The sequence below is a fragment of the Suncus etruscus genome, chromosome 5 (genome assembly GCF_024139225.1).
Source record: "Suncus etruscus isolate mSunEtr1 chromosome 5, mSunEtr1.pri.cur, whole genome shotgun sequence".
In the NCBI taxonomy this organism is placed as follows: Eukaryota; Metazoa; Chordata; class Mammalia; order Eulipotyphla; family Soricidae; genus Suncus; species Suncus etruscus.
Genome location: NC_064852.1, coordinates 27,430,791 through 27,448,848, shown reverse-complemented (window position 1 = coordinate 27,448,848; position 18,058 = coordinate 27,430,791). Strand labels below are relative to the sequence as shown.

The following is an 18,058-nucleotide window of genomic DNA, read 5'->3' as shown; positions in this document are numbered from 1 at the left end:
TGTTCAGGTAATTGCAGAAATAAATACCTGACATGCACAACAGTTGTTAATTTTGTCACTTGTTGAATAAATCTATAGTAATTTCATTTTTTGGATAAATTACCCTTTTCAAAAGTTACTTTAAAAACTGATACTTTTTTGATGAGTAGCAGGCTTACATATTTTCTGATGATCTGTAGCTTTTTATTTTTTTGATTTGTAGCTTTTTTATAAATAAGGTACAGGCTGCTTTCTTAGTAATTATGGATGGAAATGGAAGTTCTTATCAAACATTGGATTTATTAATTTTATAAACTTATTTTGAGCACTTATTTTCTATCTGAAAGTGTATATCAGTGATCAACAAAATCATTGCTTTCATGGAACTTATAGTTGACTGGTACAGGAATAGAATCTCAAGAAAAGTAATTTGAAGATAAATGGAACAGCATATTGAAATGAGAGTGTTCTGGAAAAGCTCCTATTTGCTGTATAATCCTGGACTTGTTACTTAGTACTTCAGTATTAGCATTGTTTACAATGGGATGATAAATCTTTGTAGTTCTTTTTGGGTGGGTTATATAAAATAGTGTAGAATTCCATAGGATATGATGATAGATTTTTATAACTCTTAGTAATCATCATGTGCAAATTAAAGCCATTGTTTTAAACTGTGGGTGGTTTGCCCTGGAGAACACTGGATACAAGGGGTGGTGGTACCCACTGGTGCAACTGGGACATGTTTTCCCTTTTTCCTTTTTTTTCTTTTTTGGGTCACACCTGGCAGCACTCAGGAGTTACTCCTGATTTTGCTCTCAGATATTGTTTCTGGTAGGCCCGGGGACCCGATGGGATGCCGCGATTTGAACTACCCTCTGTCCTGGACAGCTGTGTGCAAGGCAAACTCCCTACCTCTGTGCTATCTCTCCAGCCCAGGACATGTTTTCTTTAGTTTGCTTAAAGAAAGATTTCCAGTGGTTCACGGAATTCTTTTGTGTGTGTTTCTTTTCTGAAAAGGGGCAGTATGCCAAATAAGTTTGGAAATCCTCTGGCAAGTTCTAGGTAGATATTTTTTCTTGTGTGCAGTTGTTGTAAGCTATTTATATTAAAAAAGAATATATTTGGGGGCCAGAGAGATAGCATGGAAGTAAGGCGTTTGCCTTTCATGCAGGAGGTCATTGGTTCGAATCCCGGCGCCCCATATGGTCCCCTGTGCCTGCCAGGAGCAATTTCTGAGCCTGGAGCCAGGAATAACCCCTGAGCACTGCCAGGTGTGACCCAAAAACCAAAAAAAAAAAAAAAAAAAAAAAGAATATATTTAATTAAAATATATTTTATTAAATCTATCTGTAACTTTTGGCCTGCCATGCAGGTACCTGCAGACTTAGCTGCTATCTGATGGTTTTACGCTCCCCTAGGTCTATGGCTTGAGGGCCATATGAGGCCATGCTCCCCTATGGTCTAGATTTTGGGGGCACATTGCATGTAGTCCTGTGGTTGTAACTTGGGATCTCATACATAGTTTCAGTCCTTTTTTCTGGACCCCAACATGGATGTATTTTAAAAATAAATAGGTGTGGGCCAGAGAGATAGCATGGAGGTAGGGCGTTTGCCTTACATGCAGAAGGATGGTGGTTTGAATCCTGGCATCCCATATGGTCTCCTGAGCCTGCCAGGAGTGATTTCATAGTGTAGAGCCAAGAGTAACCCCTGAGGGGCCGGGCGGTGGCGCTAAAGGTAAGGTGCCTGCCTTGCCAGCACTAGCCTAGGACGGACCGCGGTTCGATCCCCCGGTGTCCCATATGGTCCCCCAAGCCAGGAGCAACTTCTGAGCGCATAGCCAGGAGTAACCCCTGAGCGTCAAACGGGTGTGGCCCAAAACCCCCCCCCCAAAAAAAAAGAGTAACCCCTGAGCGCTGCCGGGTGTGACCCCAAAACGAATAAATAAATAAATAGGTATATGTAATTTTTTTTTTTTTGGGACACACTTGCTGGTGTTCAGGAGTTACTCCAGGTTCTATACTAAGAAATCACTCCTAGAAGGCTCAAGGTGACCATATGGGATGCAGGGGATCAAACCCGGGTCAGCCATGTAAAAGGCAAATGTTCTACCTGCTATGCTATCTCTCTGGCACTACGGTTTATGTGACTTTGGATTATTAATATTTTTTTAAACATGTGAAACGTGAAATTTAAAAATATTTTGATTTTTTAGATACATTTACAAAAGCTAGACTTCTAAAATAGGAATGGAAGAAATGGCGTAAATATAATATTACAAGTATATTATATGATGAAAAACTAAAGATTGTCTTATAAAAGTCAAACATAGGGGCCAGAGCGACGGCATAGTGGTAGAGCATTTGTCTTGCACGCAGCTGACCCAGGATGGACCCCGGCATCTCATATGGTTCCCCAAACCAGGAGTGATTTCTGAGTGCATAGCCAGGAATAACCCCTGAGTGTCACCAGGTATGGCCAGGCATAAAATAAAAATGCCCTTACTTGCTGTTAAGTTAGTGGTCCTAGTTATTTTATTACATGTTAAGAGAATTATAGATAAATATAAGATTTGTGAAAAGCAGTCAATAGAGTCTCAATAAAAAAGAAAATTATTTTTAGAATTTTGCATGTAGAAATCAAGGGGTTCATGAGTCCCTTTCAGAGACATAGGAATCTCAGGTTAGAATTTCTGTAATAGGGGAAAAAGATATGTTATAACTTGTCAACACTAATGAAACTTAGAGCTTCAGTGACTTTCTGCAGATTTGATATCTATTTTGTGACACTCTGCTTCTTCAACTCTGCCATTATAGTATAAAGATACATAAATGAATGAGCAAAGAGCTAGCTGTGTTGAAGAAAAAGGCCATTTTCAGCTCATAGTTTATCTACCCCTGCTTTATATTATTGGGGAACTTTTAAAAATCAGTAACTTATCTGTGCTGTCAGGTAAGATATTTTTTGTTTAGATGATAGCTCTTGGTACTCAGTTCTTTTTATTTATTTTTTATTTATTTATTTTTTTTAGTTTTTGCCACACCCAGCGGTGCTCAGGGGTTACTCCTGGCTGTCTGCTCAGAAATAGCTCCTGGCAGGCACAGGGGACCATATGGGACGCCGGGATTCGAACCAACCACCTTTGGTCCTGGATCAGCTGCTTGCAAGGCAAACGCCGCTGTGCTATCTCTCCGGGCCCAGTTCTTTTTATTAATACACTGTTTAAAGCTTAAATTGAAGTAAGTAGAAAAAGGTGTAACTGTTAGTGGAAGAACAGGAATTCCTGTGTGTAGAGGTTTTATTTTGGGGTTAGGGTGTTTGGACCACACTTGGTAGTGCTCAGGGGAGTTAACTTCTGGCAGGCTTGAGAGATCATATGGGATTCTGGAGATCAAACCTGAGTTTGCTGTCTGTAAGACAAATGTCCTACCCATTGCACTACCGCTCTGGTTCCAAGATGTTCTTATACTTGAATTGACATCTCACTTTGGATATAGCTGGTGTCACTAGGAGCAACAATAGGGGTTGGGGAAGCCCAAGTTATACATTACTAGACGTCATTCTGGAATATTTCTGAAATATAAATTGAATTACATGGTTTTGTGTATCAGGAAAATGAAGAGTACTACAGACAGAAAAAACTGTAATTGGGTAAAGCCTTCAGTTCCTAGAAAATTCTACTCTTTGTAGTAAATTAATGAATGGATTCATGGGTGTCTGGAGAGTTAGCTCAGAGGGCTTGAGCCCATGTTATATGTATGAGGAGCCTCTCTCTGTTCTTGGCACTGCATGGTTCCCTGAACACTGAGCCAGGAGCAGCTCAAGGAGTGCTTGAGCCCATCCCTGTTCAGTCTCCAGCATGGTATATGGTCCCCTAAGCACTGTCAGGCGTGACTCCTGAGTGCAGAGCCAGGAGTAAGTGCTGAGCACAGCTAGTTGTGGCCCAAAACCAAAATAAAGCAAATATAATGAATTATTATGAATATGTAATAGTTTTTGATGATAGATAAATGATATTCCATTTCATATTTCATACATATTATTAGGACATATTTTCTTTATTCAGTCATTCATTGACACTGATTAAAAATTTTTTTTGGGGGGTGCCACACCTGTTGAATCTCCAGGATTTTTTTTTTCTTTTTTTGGTTTTTGGGTCACACCCGGCAGCACTCTTGGGTTACTCCTGGCTCTATGCTCAGAAATCGCCCCTGGCAGGCACAGGGGACCATATGGGATGCTGGGATTCCAACCGCTTCTGCATGAAAAGCAAATGCCCCATCTCCATGCTATCTCTCTGGCACTAAATCTCCAGGATTACTCTTGGCTTTACACTAAGGATGTGAGGTGGTGTCAAAGATCCAGTTTGGGGCCTCACACAAGAGGCATGCACTCTACCACAGACTGCTTTAGAAATACGTTGAGGGGCCGGGCGGTAGCACTAGAGGTAAGATGCCTGCCTTGCCTGCGCTAGCCTAGGACGGACCGCGGTTTGATCCCCCGGTGTCCCATATGGTCCCCCAAGCCAGGAGCGACTTCTGAGCGCATAGCCAGGAGTAACCCCTGAGCATCACCAGGTGTGGCCCAAAAACCAAAAACCAAAAAAACAACAAAAAAAAAAAAAAAAAACAAAAAAAAACGTTGAGTTCCAGTATTTGGAGGTTTTACAAAAATATGTCACTGATTTTTTTGCAAAATAGTTACGGAATATTATCTGATTTCAACCGTTAAAAATGCATGGGAGCTTATTTTAGGATTTCTTTTGTTCCTGTACTTTAGACTATACTTGATGTTGTGTAGTGGCTGCTCCCCACCTGATGTGGAGGGCATAGGGCTGAGCCTGTAGTTGTCAGGGTCTCTGCAGTACTGGGGATGGAGCCCAGCACTTCACAAATGCAGGACAGGTGCTCTACCACTGAGCCACAAGGCCAGTCCTTGGTCAGGTAGTTTCATCAAACAGTATTGTATTTTGTTTTCTTTATTTTTTAATTATTTATTTTATTTTATTTTATTTTATTTTATTTTATTTTATTTTATTTTATTTTGGTTTTTGGGCCACACCCGGCGGTGCTCAGGGGTTACTCCTGGCTGTCTGCTCAGAAATAGGTCCTGGCAGGTACAGGGGACCATATGGGACGCTGGGATTTGAACCAACCACCTTGGGTCCGCCACTGTGCTATCTCTCCAGCCCCTGTATTTTGTTTTCTAATGTCCTTATATTTTGTGTACTTTTCTGAGAGGTCATGATTTCCAAGTATACTTAAAGAATTGTCTGCTTCTTTCATTTCTATGAGGTTTTTTTTTCTTCAAGTACTTTGCAAGTGCCATGTGTATACATATTGCATTTGGCCTTCTTGATGGATTATTAAATCTTTGTCTTTCGTGATCCCTCCCTCCCTCCCTCCCTCCCTCCCTCCCTCCCTCCCTCCCTCCCTCCCTCCCTCCCTCCCTCCCTCCCTCCCTCCCTCCCTCCCTCCCTCCCTCCCTTCCTTCCTTCCTTCCTTCTTAAAGGTTTGTTTATTTGTTTTTTTGGGCTTTTGGGTCACACTCAGTGGTGCTCAGGGATTACTCCTGGCTCTGCACTCAGAAATCGCTCCTGGCAGACTCTGGGGGCCATGTGAGATGCCGGGAATTGAATCCGGTCCAGAGTTGGCTGAGAGCAAGGCAAACTCCCTTCCGCTGTGCTATCACTCCGGCCCTTTATTTTCTTACAGTTTACCCTTATCCTTCCCTGCAGTACTGGAAGTCCTAGGAAATCATACCTGGGTTCTCATACATTCAACACATTCACCCTTTTTTTCTTTTTCATTCAGGTCTTTGGACTAAACCCAGCTGTGCTCAGGGCTTACTCATGGCTTCACATTCATTGATCATTCTTGGTAAAGCTTGGGGGAAGTACCATATTGTATTTGATGTACTACCTCTTCAATCCCAAGATGTACACTATTTTTTGGGGGGGCCACACCCAATGATGCTCAGGGGTCATTCCTGGCTATGCGCTTAGAAATTGCTCTTGGCTTGGGGGACAATATGATGCTGGAGGATCGAACTATGGTTCGTCCTAGCCTAGCACTGGCTAGACAGATGCCTTATCGCTCTGTGCCACTGCTCCGGCCTACGGTGCACACTCATAACTCTAAAAACAGAGTTTTCCTCTGGTTCTTTCATTCTTTTTATTTTATATTATGTTTATTTAGGTTTTGGGCCACACCTGGCTGGCTGCATTCAGGGGTTTCTCCTGGCTCTGCACTTCAGAAATCACTGAGTAGGCTGGGGGGACCATATGGGATTCCAGAGATCGAACCCGGGTTGGCTGTGTGCAAGGCAAACACCCTACCTGCTATGCTTCTCTCTGGCTCCTCAACCCCATTATTTATTTATTTATTTATTTATTTATTTATTTATTTATTTATTTATTTATTTATTTATTTGGGCCATACCTGGAGGCACTCAGGTGACTCCTGGCACTGTGCTCAGAAATCGCTCCTGGCAGGTTTGGGGGACCATATGGGATGCCAGGAATCGAACCCAGGTCAGTCCTAGGTTTCTTTGTAAGGCAAATGTCCTACGGCTGTGGGGCCTACACTTGGGCCCCATCTCCATTCTTTTTTAGCTTATCTTTGTCTTTGTCTTCAAAGTACCTTTTAGGGCCCAGAGAGATAGCACAGTGGTGTTTGCCTTGCAAGCAGCCGATCCAGGACCTAAGGTGGTTGGTTCGAATCCAGGTGTCCCATATGGTCCCCTGTGCCTGCCAGGAGCTATTTCTGAGCAGACAGCCAGGAGTAACTCCTGAGCACCGCCGGGTGTGGCCCAAAAACAAAAAACAAAACAAAACAAAACAAAAAAAGTACCTTTTAGACAGTGAGTGTTCATTTATATCTTTTTTGGAGGCAAGGGCTACCTCAGTCATACCTTCTAGAGATCCAGCACTCTACTGATGTTGCTTGGGGTGTGTGGTGCTGGGGATTGAACCCCTACATTATCTCCTTATGACCCCTATATCTGTATTTTTTTAAAAAAAACTATTTGTTGGGGGTAACATTAGGTGTTACCTGCTGGGAATGGAATTCTGGCCTCTATATGCAAAACATATGTTTTAGCTCTTTGAGACACTTCCCAGCCCAGTTTCTGTCTTTTATTGTTGTGTTTAAATCACTTAATATAACCATGGTTACGATTAACATGACTATCCTTTTTTGTGGGGGGGCCTCACACCTAGTGGCAGTCAGTGGTTACTTCTGGCTCTGTGCTCAGAAACTGCTCCTGACAATCTCCGAGGACCAGATGGGATGCTGGAAACTTCAACCTAGGTTTGTCCCTGGTTGGGCATGTACAAGGCAAATGCCCTGCTGCTGTGCTGTTGCTCCAGCCCCTAATATACTATCTTAATTATTTTCTGTTGCTTGATATTAGTGTCTTCCCCACTCCCAATTTGCTCTGCAGTCGTTGGGATGAGTTTCTTTTAAAAGATGGCTCTATTTTATCACTGCTATTGGCTTATGTGTTGTGCCTATTACAGTTTTGTAGAAGAATTGTAGATGTTGTACAATAGATCTTGTATGTCTTCAAGTAACATGCTACTGAATTTGTTGTAAAAATATTCTTTCCTCACACTTCCCCTTCCCTCCTTCCTCACCCTCTCTTCTCTTCCTCTCTTCTTTCTCTTTTTACCTTGCATACCTGGTTGTGCTCAGGACTTACTCCTGGCTCTGTGCTCTGGGAGCACTCCTGATGGAATAAGCGGACCATATGTGGAGCTGGGGTGCATGCAAGGCATGCAAACAGGTATTAGAAAAGTTTCTGTTGGACCCAGAAAGATAGCACAGCGGTGTTTGCCTTGCAAGCAGCCGATCCAGGACCAAAGATGGTTGGTTCAAATCCTGGTGTCCCATATGGTCCCCTGTGCCTGCCAGGAGCTATTTCTGAGCAGACAGCCAGGAGTAACCCCTGTGCACGCCGGGTGTGACCCAAAAAACAAAAAAAAAAAGAAAAGTTTCTGTTTCCATCATCTGCTTTTATTTCCCAGTTGGAGGAAAAAAAACACTTCCTCATTTTTTTTTTTACATACTACTACTTTATTTGGGGGGGGGGTCACACCCGGCAACCCTCAGGGGTTGCTCCTGGCTCTACACTCACTCAGAAATTGTTCCTGGCAGGCTCGGGGGACCATTTGGGATGCTGGGATTTGAACCACCATCCTTCTGCATACGAGGGAAACGCCTTACCTCCATGCTATCTCTATGGCCTCCATAATACTACTTTTTAATTGACCACAGATAATTCTGATTTTTACTTTTTGTTGGTTTCTAATGTCTCCATTAAATACTGCCTGGCATTTTTGTGTAGAGTCAGTTTAATATTTAGGAAGACTGCCTTTGCAGTTTTGTTAAGGTAGGCCCTGACAGCCTATAGTCTTTGGTTAATTTGTTTGCTTGTTTTGGGGCCACATCTGGTGGTCCTCAAGGACCATAGAGCTTTGGCTCTACTCAGGAGTTACCAGTTGCAAACTCTTTTAGGACCTTATGGGATTACAGGGATTGAACCTGAGTTAGTTGCCATGCTGTACTGTATCTAGTTCTGTCTATGGCTAATTTTAACTTCCCATGTGTAAGATAATATTTTCTTTATTCATTCTTGTTTTTGGGCTATACTTACTGTGTTCAGGTCTTATTCCTGGCTCTGCACGTAGGGCTATAAGCCCAGGCTATTTGTATGTAAGGTAAGCTCCCTACCTGCTGTACAATATTGCTCCAGCTCCATGATAATATTTTTCTGAGGGTTATATCGAGTAAATTATTTTTGCTTGGGGCCCATGCCTGGCACAGTGAGTATCATAGAGTAGAGGGATTGAACTCGAATTCTGCATGCAAAACATACAATCCAGCCCTGTGAGCCCTCTCTTATACCTTATACTTAGGTATTAGAACTAGCCATATACCTTATTTTTCATTCTTTATTTCTTTTGGTCAAGGAGTATGAATACTTCCTAGTTCTTAGAGAAATTGCTAAAGACTGGCCTGCTGATATTTTTTAGTGACCTATATCTGAGATTTGATATAATTGATTGTCTCAGATGATCTGATGACTCATCCCGACACTTAAGAACCCATGATAACCCCTGTAGGTTTCAGAGCTTCCTCTGAAACTTTATTTTAAAATTATATTTCTCCTTCCTTTCTTTTCTTCTTGTTGCTAAGAATCATTCCTGGCAGGCTCTAGGGACCATATGAGATGCTGGGGATAAAACCCTGGTCTGCCAAGTGCAAGGAAAGTGCTCTACCTGCTGTGCTATCACTCCGCTATCACTCCCGCCCTTAAGTTGCCTTTGATAGTAGGTTTATTTCAGTTCAGTTCAGTTCTTTTTTTTTTTTTTGGCAACACCCGATGACACTCGGGTTATTCCTGGCTATGTGCTCAGAAATTGCTCCTGGCTTGGTGGACTATATGGGATGCTGGGGGATTGAATTGCATGCAAGGCAAATGCCCTACTGCCTGTGCCACCACTCTGGCCCCAGATTCATGTATTCATTTTGTCCAGGATCACTCCAATTTTTTTTGTTTGTTTTTGGGTCATACCCAGCAGTGCTCAGGGGTTACTCCTGCTCAGAAATTGCTCCTGGCATGCTCATGGGATCATATGGGATGCCGGAATTTGAACCACCGACCTTCTGCATGCAAGGCAAAACGCCTTACCTCCATGCTATCTTTCCAGGCCCATGCTTCAAATTTTTATTTTTGTTTTGCCCACCCTGCTGTGCTCAGTACTTACTCTTGGTTTTGCACTAAGGAATTGTTGCTGGTGGTGCTCTAGGGACCATATTTGTTCTTTTTGTTTTTGTTTTTGGGTCACACCCAGAAGCACTCAGGGGTTCCTCCTGGCTCTACACTTAGAAATCGCTCCTGGCAGGCTCAGGGGACCATATGGGATGCCGGGATTCGGACCACCGTCCTTCTACATGCAAGGCAAATGCCTTACCTCCAGCCCCCAAGGGACCCATATTTGATTCTGGGAATTGATCTAGCTCTGGCTGCCTGCAGGCCAATTCCTTACTCTCCAACCCCTATCTCTTTTTTTTTTTTTTTGGTTTTTGGGCCACACCCGGTAACGCTCAGGGGCTACTCCTGGCTATGCGCTCAGAAGTTGCTCCTGGCTTGGGGGACCATATGGGATGCCGGGGGATCGAACTGCGGTCCTTCCAAGGCTGGCGCACGCAAGGCAGGCACCTTACCTCTAGCGCCACCGCCCGGTCCCACCCCTATCTCTTTAGTCTTCCAAATGTTTTCCTTTTTTTTTTTTTTGGCCACACCCGGTGACACTCAGGGGTTACTCCTGGGTGCTCAGAAGTCGCCCCTGGTTTGGGGGACCATATGGGACACTGGGGGATCGAACCTTGGTTCATCCTAGGCTAGCACTAGCAAGGCAGACACCTTACCTCTAGCGCCAGCGTGCCGGCCCCCCCAAATGTTTTTTTTTTTATTTTTTTGTTTCCTTAATTGTGTTTTATTAATATTTTAATTTTTTTGTTTTACTATTTTTTCCTAGTGTGTGATGTACATTATTATGTGACTGTTCTTTGTCTTGCTCTTTTTGTGTGATATGTGGGTATCTGTTTTCTTTGAACAGTGCTTTTGCTTATCTTTCTCTCTTGATTTTAGAGCCAGGCCCAGCAGTGCTCAGGGATCATTCCTGTGAGGGCTCAAAGGGCTGACCTTTAAATTGGGTGGGCTACACGCAAAGCAGATAGATACTTTACCTGCTTACTATCTTTCTGGTCTCTTTTTTTTTTTTTTTGTTCTTTTTTGGGCCACACCCGGCATTGCTCAGGGGTTACTCCTGGCTGTCTGCTCAGAAATAGCTCCTGGCAGGCATGGGTGGGGGGGACCATATGGGACACCAGGATTCGAACCAACCACCTTTGGTCCTGGATCGGCTGCTTGGAAGGCAAACACCGCTGTGCTATCTCTCCGGGCCCTTTTAAGACTATGTTTTTTTTTCTTTCTTTCTTTTTTTTTTTTTTTTTGTGGTTTTTGGGTCACACCCGGAAGTGCTCAGGGGTTATTCCTGGCTCCAGGCTCAGAAATTGCTTCTGGCAGGCACAGGGGACCATATGGGGCGCCGGGATTCGAACCGATGACCTCCTGCATGAAAGGCAAATGCCTTACCTCCATGCTATCTCTCCGGCCCCCTTTCTGGTCTCTTTTTTATTTTTGTTTTTTGGCCTACACCCGGTGATGCTCAGGTGTTACTCCTGGTTTTGCACTCAGAAATTGCTCTTGTCTTGGGGGACCATATGGGACACCGGGGGATTGAACTGTGGTTCTTCCTAGGTCAGCCGCGTGGAGGCAAATGCTTGCTGTGCCACCACTCTGGCCCCTCTAGTCTCTTTTTAATTCATAGTTTCATAATTATTTATGTTTTATCAGTTTTTATGCAGTAATGGGATTTTGATCATATATAATCTATCTAAAATTTGGAATTCTGAGATTGTTCTCTTGAGATTAAAATAAAGTAAATTGTATGTCTTTTAGGGTTTGGGGAAATGTACAGATTTTAGTGTGCTATAACTTTTCATTTTCTCATCAGAGTATTCTGTTTACTTACTTGACTGCCTGTTTGAAAGATTGTGCCATGAAGTTATGCCTGGCTTTGTGGTGTTAGAATCTTCTGGTTAGCCTTTCTAATCTTAGTAGCAGAATATGGTTATATGGTTAGTGTTGGGAAGAATCTGCAATTGGCTACCCTGAAGAAGCTCCAGTTTATAATCCTATTGTTGAAGTGAGGTGATTTGATTTTAGTAAACTTTACAGAAAGGTATTTTTGGGGTAATATTGTTACAGGGACCTAGTGTGCTGCAGAGAGCATAGTGTGGGCAGTGACTCAGGACTCTTGAAGTCATATCTCAGGCCATCGGAGTGGGCTGCTTTCCTAGTTATTTTTGTTTTTGTGACTCCTTCTGTTTCAGTAGGTCTTGGTGGAGAGAAATTGGAAGAATTTCAATTATTTGCTTATTTTCTAACATTTTTCATCAGTGCACAATTTCCACCACTAATTGTGTGTTGAAAGGTGATAAAAGTGTTATGCAGGTTATGGAGAGATAGCATGGAGGTAAGGCATTGCCTTGCATGCAGAAGGACAGTGGTTTGAATCCCGGCACCCCATACGGTCCCCCGAGCCTGCCAGGAGCGATTTCTGAGCCTAGAGCCAGGAGTAACTTCTGAGTGCTGCCGGGTGTGACCCCAAAACAAAACAAAAAGTGTTATGCAGGATGCCCCTGGGTACAAACAGGTGTCTAAAAGGGGAAAAAGGGGGAGAGGTAGAGAAGGGAAAAAAGAGAGAGATGAGGAGAGAGAAAAGAAGGAAGGAAGGAAGGAAGGAAAAAAGAAAAAAAGAAAGAAAAAAAGAAAAAAGAAAGAAGGAAGGCAGGAAAGAAGAAAGGAATGATGGAAGGAAGAAAGATATCTTTTTTTTTTTTTTTTTTTTTGGTTTTTGGGGCACACTCGGTGGTGCTCAGGGGTTACTCCTGGCTGTCTGCTCAGAAATAGCTCCTGGCACAAAGATATCTTAACCAGTGATTTTTTTTTCTTTTAGCATACTAAGATCATATATAATGAATCTTCTAGCATAATTAGCACAGTAAGGAAAGTATTATGTAGAAGGTGATAGTTGTCTTAATAACTGTGTCCAGAGGTAGCATTTCCTAACTAAAAGCCATGAGTCATGTTGTATCTCAAATTTTTTTTTTTTTTTTTTTTTTTTTGGTATTTTGGGTCATACCCAGCAGCACTCAGGGGTTACTCCTGGCTCCATGCTCAGAAATCCCTTCTGGCAGGCGCGGGGGACCATATGGGATGCTGGGATTTGAACCAATGACGTCTGTGTGAAAGACAAACGCCTTACCTCCATGCTATCTCTCCGGCCCCTGTATCTCAATTTTTAAAGATCTAGAAAACCATTGCCCAGGTTCTTTGCTAGAAAGCACTGTGTTTTTCCTAAAATTTCTTTCTGCCTGGGACAGAAAACAAATGGCTTTGTTTAATAACTCCCAGTTGTGTTCTCTCTGTGAAAGTAATTGAGCTTTTATCACATGTGCTTTACCAGAATTATAAAGTTACTGATTTAATTTACTAGGAGTGACACCTGAACCCCACTTCAGCACATAGTAAAAACCACACAAGCGTCACAGTGAGGAAACAATCAGGACAACCCCATGTATAGAGAATGAAGATGGCTGCTCTGATGGCTCGAAAAGTATCCTCTCAGATAGAGTGTTTAGTGAAGAATTATGGAGGATGTTCATGGAGCTAAAAGAAAGCATGTATAGATGTGAATGGAACACAAATAAGAATCAAGAGGATATGAAGATTGAAATTAGTAAACTTTATACTGAAATAACAGGTCTGAAAAACTCGGTTTATGAATTGAAAACCTCAATGGAAAGACTCTCCCCTGGAGTAATGGCGGCTGCAAACAGGGTCAGTGAGCCAGAGGATGAGTTGCAGAACAACTCCATACAGCAGAAGAATTGGAAGAGAACCTCAAACCAACTGATCAGACAATGGATAAACTACTCAAAGAATGTGAACAGATGAAAATAGAAGTCTTTGATAAACTCAACAGAAATCACATAGGAATTATTGAAGTCCCAGAGACCCAGGAAGAGAATAATAAGAATTGGAGGAAGAGTAAGAAGAATAAAGTGAAGAAGAGTAAGAAGAATAAGGTGAAGGAGAGTAAGAAGGGGAAGATGAAGAGAAAGAAAAAGAGGAGGAAGAAGAGTAAGAAGAAGGCAAAGAAGAGTAAGAAGGGGAAGAATAGAAAGAAGAAAAAGAAGAGGGAGAAGAGGAGGAGGAAGAAAAAAGAAGAAAAAAGACAAGAAAAGAGGAAGAGGAGGCTACGGATGTGGTTCAATTTGTTGAATAGATGACCTATATATGTCAATGCCTAGATTTGATCCCAAATGAGCTCATTTTCATGGTCTATTATTCTCACGACTTATATGAATTCATATATATCTGTTGTATAAAAATATGTGATATACTTATGCATGCTCACATCTAATAAAAAAAGATGGAAGGGCTAATGTCAGGCAAAGTGAAACAAAAGGAATTTTTTTTTTCTTTTGGTTTTTGGCCACACCCGGTGGGGTTACTCCTGGCTATGAGCTCAGAAATTGCCTCTGGCTTGGGGGACCATATGGGATGCCGGGGGGATCAAACTGAGGTCCGTCCTAGGTTAGCGCATGCAAGGCAAACGCTTTCCATCTGCGCCACTGCCCCGGCCCAAACAAAATAATTTTTTTGAATTTTGTGTTTGGGCCACATGTGGTAATGTTTAGGGTTTACTCCTGGCTCTGCATTCCTGGTGGATTCAGGGTACCATATGGGGTGCGTGGATTGAATCTGGGTCACCAAGTGAGAGGCAAAGCCCTACCCACTGTACGATCTCTCCAGCTCCAAACCTTTCATACTGATCGAAATTCTTCCAACACCATAGTCATCACTGATACATCAACTTCTCTCCCCTTGAGGATCCAATACTCTTCCCTTTCTAACCCTATTTCCCAAACTCAGTTGTATGGATCAGATCTCCTGTTGATTTCAGGCAAAGTAAAATTTAGAATATAGAATATTATAATGATAAAATGATTGAATTATCTAGACATAATAATTGTTAGCATTTTATGCATTTCATATCAGAGCTTCAGAAATCACTGAAGCAAAAAAGCTGCAGAGAAAAATAGGCAAAGTCACGATTATAATTTCAGTATCCCTCACTATAATATATAGAACAGGAGATAGGAAATCAGAAAGGATAGAGACTTGAACAACATTGTGTTACTGTAATTTATAATAATTGTGTATTGGGCTTGATTTTAAAAATTCTCCTTGATATTTGACAGAACTCCTAAAATCTTGGTACATTTCTAAGTTATAAGGAACTTATAATATTGTTATGTTATAATATTGGGTCTTTGCCTTTAACTGATTGGAGTAAATTTCTACAAACTCTCAGTCAAGAAATTTCTTTAGGGGCCAGAGAGATAGCACGGAGGTAGGGTATTTGCCTTGTATGCAGAAGGACAGTGGTTTGAATCCCGGCATCCCATATAGTCCCCGATCCTGCCAGGAGTGATTTCTGAGCTTAGAGCCAGGAGTGGCCCCTGCGTACTGCTGGATGTGACCCAAAAACTAAAAACCACACACACACACACTCGAAAGATAAAGAAATGGGAGGGGACACACACACACACACACACACACACACACACACACACACACACACACACACACACACGAAAGATAAAGAAATGGGAGGACCAGTTAGATGGATTAAAAGAATGGAGTAATTTTCTTGCTGTGAAAGCCTCTATACAATACCATAGTACTGTCTGTATATAGTCTCCTAAGCCATGAGCACCACGCACTGTTGAGTGTGAAATTACTTCTACAAAAGGAAATAAAAAAGAAATGCACGTTGTAGTTCAGCATTGCTTAAAGAAAAATCCATTGCAAAGTGACTTCATTGGTGAAAAATGCTACTTTTTCATAAATCCTTCCAGGAAAATTGAAGTCATAACTTTTAAAATTCCTCCCTCCCTTCCTCCCCAGATGGTTCAATGCTTGCTCTAGTATTAGTTGCTGCTCAGACCCACTGGTGCTGGTGCCGCAGGGCCACACATGACAGTGCTTGCTAGCCTCCAGTGCTATCTGTTTGGTTACAGTGGATGATGACCATGAGCCCTTGGCCACTGAGTTGTCTTCCCAACCAACCCCTATTTATTACATTAAGTTTCAAAATAATCTATATATAAATAAATATTAGGATTAGTGAGAAAATTGTTTCATGTGCATTTGTAGGTATTTGAAGAATCATGGAATTATATTAGAACTAGGATGGGCTTTCAAAATAATGCTAAATTTGAACTGTTTATATTTTTATAGGTCAATATGGAAATCCATTAAATAAATATATTAGACATTATGAAGGATTATCTTACGATGTGGATTCATTACACCAAAAACACCAGCGTGCCAAAAGAGCAGTTTCACATGAGGACCAGTTTTTACGTCTAGATTTCCATGCACATGGAAGGTGAGTAAATTCTTTGCTGTGTCTGAAGTTCATATATATTCAGCTTAACTTGAGAAGAAATTTATATTCCTAATTTTCCTTCTTAAACGTAAAGGTCTCCTTTTGAAAATTCAGTATGTGTTAACATTTGTTATGTACCAAAAATGTCTTTAAAACTAGATTCATGGGCCCGGAGAGATAGCTCAGCGGTATTTGCCTTGCAAGCAGCCGATCCAGGACCAAAGGTGGTTGGTTCGAATCCCGGTGTCCCATATGGTCCCCTGTGCCTGCCAGGAGCTATTTCTGAGCAGACAGCCAGGAGTAACCTCTGAGCAACGCCGGTGTGTTCCAAAAACAAAAACAAAAACAAAAACAAAAAACAAAAAACAAAAAACTAGATTCACCTTTTTTTTATGTTAAGAGATACTTTATATATTCCTTATATTAAGGGTAGTTAGATTTAGCTGTTTTAAAATCAGATTTTCCATTGTATGTGTGTGTGTGTGTGTGTATACACTGTATTTTTCATACCATCAGACACACTCCCTTCTCCCCCAAGTGTTTCTTATGGAGTGAATACCGCCTGGAGCTGAAGCCTGAGTGCAGGGAGGAGAGCATCTTAAAAATATTTGTGTCTTATGGTCAGATGCTTATAGAGCGAAAAATATGAAAATATGAAAATATGGTGTGTGTGTGTGTGTCTCAGGGATTGAACCTGGGTGGGCCGCATGCAAGGCAAATGCCGAAGATTCTGTGTTCATAATTTCTTCCTCCTCTTATGTGTTTTATGGTCAATTTATTTGCATTGGTATCAGCCAGGAAGTTAGTTGATTGTATGTCCTGGAAAAGTCATTAACTTATTAACTTAATGTTGTCTCTGAAATGACAACTTGGAGATAGGTTATATCCTGTTCTGCTCAGTTGTCGGTATTTTATATTTGGGCCACACCTGGCAATGCTCAGAGCTTATTTTTGGCCTGAAATCACTGAAATCACTCCTGGCCAGGGTTCAGGGGAACATTTGTGGTGCTGAGGATTGAACCTGGTTTGGCTTTAAACAAGACAAATGCCCTATCATTGGTGCGGCTCGTGTTGACATTATTAAAGGGTAAAGAAATGAAGCCAAGGGAAAGAGGGAAAAATCATCTTATGTTTAATCTTGTGGTGCTCTAGATACGTTTAATATGCTTTATTGGAATTTATTGTTTAATCTTTCTGATCCTCCATAAATAATTATAATTAATTTTTAGGGCCATATCCAAGCAGGAATGCTTGGGATCTATATCTTGTGTACTACTGAAAAACTTTTGGTGAGCCTACAATGCAAAGCGTGCACTGTAACCCTTTGAGCCATCTCTTTAGCCTCATAAAGTTATAGTTTTATTGCTGGGGAAAGAAGGCTCAGAGAAGTTACGGAACCTTTATGTTCCAGACTTAGGAACCTTGTATTTATTTTTTCTTCAGTCTGTTATGTGTATATAGGTATAAAATCATTTGAGTATTTTTTGTTAGACTCTGTATTTTCTGTGGTAATTTATAAGTCTTTTCCTATTGTACTTTTTCTATTTGCATAATATTGATTTCTTTACTTCCTAATTGGTTTCCCATTTTCATGCTCTATCATCCTATAGTCCAATACCATATGATTCTTTCTTAAATGCTTCCTTTTTCAGGTCATCTGATTGCTTAAAAAACTTCAATTAGTGATTGTTAGACTTTCAGTGTTCTCTATAAATTAATTATAACCTTTTCTAAAATTACTTACTCTACTGTCTAATATTGTGTCTATTTTCACTTTTAATAAACTTCCAGTTGCTGACTATACCTTGTATGGTTTCTGTGTCATTTATCTTAAATCCTGATCATTTTTATTGTACAATTCAAATTTTGTCTTTGAAGTAGAATCAGGGGTCCTCAAACTTTTTAAACAGGGGGCCAGTTCACTGTCCTTCAGACTGTTGGAGGGCCAGATTATAGTAAAAACAAAAATTATGAACAAATTTCTAT

General features: G+C 41.4%; 1 protein-coding gene across 1 annotated transcript in view; it reads left to right on the top strand.

Annotated features, from left to right (window-relative positions):
- The first annotated feature begins 15,925 nt into the window (after positions 1-15,925).
- Positions 15,926-18,058, top strand: part of ADAM10 (ADAM metallopeptidase domain 10) — a 96,146-nt gene continuing 94,013 nt past the window's right edge. The window contains exon 1 of the mRNA XM_049773656.1: positions 15,926-16,072. The gene's annotated coding sequence lies outside the window, so the exon portion shown is untranslated. The remainder of the gene's footprint in view (positions 16,073-18,058) is intronic.